This window comes from Tupaia chinensis, unplaced genomic scaffold (assembly GCF_000334495.1).
Source record: "Tupaia chinensis unplaced genomic scaffold, TupChi_1.0 Scaffold145629_1, whole genome shotgun sequence".
NCBI classification, from domain to species: Eukaryota; Metazoa; Chordata; class Mammalia; order Scandentia; family Tupaiidae; genus Tupaia; species Tupaia belangeri.
The window spans coordinates 26,595-31,766 of NW_006205486.1; the positions used below are offsets into that span (position 1 = coordinate 26,595).

A 5,172-nucleotide genomic window follows, 5' to 3' on the forward strand; every position below is an offset into this window, starting at 1 on the left:
CTGTCTTTCTGGCAAACAGACGTGACCCATAAAAAAAAAAAAAAATAAAAAAAAAACAAAAAAAAAAAAAAAAAAAGAATAGAAATCCCAGCGGAAATCAGGACTGTTTGGATGGAGTGGTGATGACAATTCTACATGTTAATAAAGGAGGATGCAATAAGATCAGTGCTTAAAGGAAAGTGTGTAGACTCAAAATAAATATATTACAAATTAAGAAATGTTGAAAATGATTCCTGTAAGCATCCATCTCAAGAAGCTATAGATGGGGAGAGTGGCAAGTGATGGAGCAGAGTGAAGTCCACCCGCTAGAGGCCCGGAAGTGGAGGCAGAGGTCTGCAGAGTCCAGTGGGGCTGAGAATGTTTTGAGGGCGGCTGTGCTGAAGCCGGTTCCTTCAATGTGGTGGGGCGCGGGACTGGGAACTCCGAGACCCTGGGCCTCAGATCTCTGGCTTTTCTCTTCCTTCCTTTGGGCCTGGCCAGACCCTGCCTGAACCAGCAGCATCACTGACTGAGCAGGGGCTTCCCCTCCTCGCCCTAGGGCTCCCCAGAGACCCATAGGGAACGGAAGCCCGGCAGTGCCCAGGAATTCGGTGGGAAATACCGCTCCCTTGACCCTCAAGCCCTGCAGGGTCTCCCTAAGGCTCCACAGGCGCCTCTACTGCTAGGGACTTCCTGGCCCGGTTGCCACAGTCGACAATTTTAAAGTCGTTACACCTTTGCACTTAAGGTAATAGAGGACACATATCGTAACTGGGCTGCTCTAAGGACTGAAGCCTAAACCACCTCAGCAGGGCCTGTAGAAGAGCAGGTGGGCACGGCCAGCCTGGCTCAGCTACACTCTCCCAGGGGAGCCCTGGAAGTCTCTACAAAGGTAGAACCCGCACCCACACTATATGCATGGGTCTGACTTTTTCTACCCAGGTATGGGAGGCGTGGAATGTCACATTTACCAGCTCTCTCAGTGCTGATGGAAAGTGGCACAAGGTCATAATTGTCACCCGGGCTTACGGAAACCCAAAAGGCATCCGCTACCTCACGAATGCCCTCGAAGTCTACTACTTGCCTCTGAAAGTCACGTACCACCAGGCCACAGCCACCAGCCCAGGCCCCCCCCCTCTGTCACGGCCTGCCATTGCTCAGGTCCATATTGTTCGGGAGAGTCACAATAATCCACTCACATAGTTCTTCCTCTGCCGTGGCCCATGATGCGCTCTCCACGCCAAGACCAGGGGGCTCCAGACAGTCTTCATGGACCATTCCCTTTTCGGATTTGCTGATGTCAGCTCGGTGCTTACAAACAAGCTTCTAACTGGGACTCTTTGTGACACAAACCACGTCATTTGTGTCTCTTTTACTAGTAAGGAAAATACTGTACTAAGAGCAGCACTGAATCCTGAAATAGTGTCCGTCATTCCTAATGCTGTGGATCCTACCGACCTCACTCCAGACCCATTTAGAAGGCATGGGAGTATGATAACTGTTGTTGTCAGCAGCTTGTGTACAGAGAAGGGGTCGATTTATCAGTGGTATAATACCTGAACTCTGTCAGAAATACCCAGATTTAAATTTTACAATCGGAGGAGAAGGACCAACGAGAATCGCTCTAGAAGAAGTACGGGAAAGATGCCAGCTCCTTGACAAGGTGCTCTTTCGGGAGCTTTAGAACACAGGATGTTGGAAATGTCTTCCTTCAAGGACATTTCTTTCTGAATACCTCCCTTACTGAAGCATTTCACATGGCGATCGTGGGAGCAGCCAGTTGTGGTTTACAGGTTGTAAGTACCAGGGTTGGTGGAATTCCTGAGGTGCTTCTAGAAAATCTCATTATTTTATGTGAGCCTTCAGGAAAAGCTTTGGAAAAAGACTGGAAAAAGCTATTCTTCGACTGAAGTCAGGGGCATTGCCGGCTCCAGAACATGTCCATAACATAGTAAAGGCCTTCTGTACCTGGAGGAATGTTGCGGAGAGAACTGAAGAAGTGTACGATCGGGTGGCAGGGGAAGCCGTGTTGCCACGTGAAGCCGTGTGGACGGGTGACTGGACAGACTCATCTGTCACTGCGGCCCAGTAACAGGCTACATTTTTGCTTTGCTGGCTCTGTTCAACTTTCTCTTCCTCGTTTTCTTGCGATGGATAAGTCCAGATTCTGCTATTGATGTTGCAGTAGGTGCCACTGGGCCACGGGTGCCTGGACTCATCAATATCCTCACAGTAAAAAGGAGAGTGAGAATAATGAGCTGTCTAAAAGCAGAAAGAAAACAAAAGACAGATACTTGTTTATATGAATCTTCATTTTCAGGCTTCCTGGATACCTTACATGTAAATGTCAGTGCTGCACTGGGCAGTCTGTGGAAACACATTGTTCTACCCTGCTACTTGCATGTATTTGAAAGTGAACTTACATTGATGGAATTTATGAAAAATATATTGTACTTCTTTTAATGTTGCAAAGCATTGCACATGTATAACTGACTTGTAAAAACATTCTACATGTCCAAAAATAAAGACTAGAATGACATTGTGAAAAGAAAAAAAAAAGAAGTTATAGAGGGGACCAACAGTTGGCGTAATGGCTATGTCACTGGACGCCCATGTAGACGACCACGGTTCAAGTCCCAGACCTGGTGGCTTAAACTAAGTGAGCCAGAGAGAGAGGATGAGAGACAGCATTCCCAACAGGGTCCTAACACTGTGATCTCATCTCAGTCTGCCCTGGATCATGGCCACATGTGTGCCTGGTGTGTTCAGGGAGGTGTTCAGACACCCATCAAGACCACTGTGGGTCAATCTCGCTGAGCATTGCCTTTTACTGCAGCACCACTATCCAGGCCCTTTATCTGGCTTTGGAATCAGGGCTATGCTGGCCTCATAGAGCAGATTAAAAAGTGTTCCCGAAGCTTCTCTTACCTGGAAGAGATCATAGAGAATCAGCATGGATTTCCTTAAATGTTTGGCAGAATGCACCAGTACACTCATCTGGACCAGGAGTGTTGGTTTTGGAAGGTTACTAATTATTAATTAAATTTGCTAATATAGATTTATCCTCTGATCTCTCTTTCTGCAAATTTTATTGGTTGTGTCTTTTGAGGAAATGCATTCATCTAGGTTAGCATTCTGTGGTGTGTCACATTCACAGTATTCCTTATTATCCCTTTTATGTTCATGGGACAAGTATCCTGGCCTCACTTTTATCTACGATATTGGGAAATTGCACCTTTTCTTTTGTTCTTGACTAGTTTAGACAGAGGTTTATAACTTTTATTGATGTTTTAAATTTGCTGCTGCTGATGATTAAATTTTATATGAGAGATGGAGAGAGAGAGAGGGACCTACCAGATCTGGGACTAGAACCACAGTTGTCCGTGTGGGAGTCTAGTGTCTTAACCACCATGCCACCTGCTAGCCCCTAGTGAGAAAGCAAGCTGTCAGGTTTGAGACTCAAACAATGGTCAGAAATATGGAACTCCAGCATCCTAATCACCAGACCACCTGCTAGCCACTTACCGATCTTTTATTCATTTATGTTTTGAAAGATTTTTGCTATAGGGTGCATCCCTACAACAGCAAGACAGAAAGGAAGATCACCCTCTAGGAGGGATGGCCATACCACAGTCCCTCCTTTTTATTCTCCTCCTGGGACTTTGGGCATGCATGCACATTGTGCTCTGTGTGAATTTCAAGCTGCTGGGTCTGGGACTCAAACCACAGTTGACCATGTGGGAGCCATCGATGTAACCATTATGCCATCTGCTGATCTGCTTTATTGATGTTTAAAAAAAAACAGTTTGGGTCCAGTAGGTGGCATGGTGGGTTCCCATATGACTGACAGTAGATCACAACCATGGTTATTACAACAACTTCTACACAGCTGCTCTGCTTTATGTAATTGAACCCTCACGAGCACCAGGTACTGTGGAAACTAAGCCTTAGCAAAGATGAGTCCCTTGCCCTATGTCTTGAAATTATTTTTTAAGTAGCTATTTATTTAACTTTATATATTACAATTATTTTTTAAATTTACTACAAGATACATACACTTATGAGAGAGAGAGAGAGAGAGAGAGAGAGAGAGAGAGAGAGAGAGAGAGAGGAGAGAGAGAACATGAGAGAGCAAGCCTCTAGCTCAGGACTCCAACTACAGTCAGGCACATGGGATTCCAGCACCTTAGTCACCACGCCATCTTCTGGCCCCTGTCATGGAATTATTAAGTAACAGTAACCAGCTCCTGACTCCTGGTCTAGGCCTTTTCCTGTTAAACCATAGAGACTTCCATGACAAGTTCTCCTCTAAAATGGAAATATGACCAAACCAGATTCACAAATTCCCAGCTTAGTTTTCCTCCATCAGGAGGCAATCTGGTGTTAGCCATGACACACGCATGTGGAGTCATGGGCGGGATGGTGAGGATAGAGAAAGAAAGCAGTCTAAGTGGGAATGAATTGGATTAAACATTTAACATTGATTATTGGAAATAGCCTATGCACAGACTCAGCCTTGACAATCACAGTTGAGGAAAATACAGCAATGCAGAGAAAGCAGCCCACTCCTTAAAATACCCCCAACTGCTAACCTGTCCAGAGCAGGACCACACAGAGCTGGACTACTTCCTCTGCATCCCCAGCTCTGCTTCTCGTAATGGAACCAACACAGTGCTGGAAAAATTAGAAAAGGATAATGTCCTCACCAATATTGTCAGTGTAAAAATCAGTAATGTTTTACGTATTTAAAGCAGCAAGAACTTTACTTTCTTTTGTTTATGAAAAATAACCAACAATATTTTAGCCTTTTGATGCTAAGGATAATTTCTGAAATATTTCTTTTTATTCTTTTTAGATACAGAGCGATTTTTGAATTTTGTTCTTCAGTACAAAATTTGAAAACAACGTACATTCTCAAAAATGTCATCACTGTTAGCCAGCATGTAAAACAAGAACAACTTAATATTTCCTTATCTTTTATACATGTACTTCTCAACCTATGAAGTACATTATCCTATCTCTGCCCATGCTCTGTCTTTTTGGAAGTCTTCAGGGATCATTGTTTGTTTGTTTGTTTGTTTGTTTGTTTTTTAATTTTAGCAATTTTTATCAGTTTTTTTTTTTTTTTCAAAAAATTTTTTTTTTTTTTGGAGAGGTTTTTTGCTATAGGGGGCGTGCGCTCGCCCGCCAGAC

General features: G+C 44.1%; 1 pseudogene; it reads left to right on the top strand.

Annotated features, from left to right (window-relative positions):
* LOC102497414 (phosphatidylinositol N-acetylglucosaminyltransferase subunit A-like) overlaps positions 1 to 5,172 on the top strand; it is a 14,790-nt pseudogene that overhangs the window by 6,922 nt on the left and 2,696 nt on the right.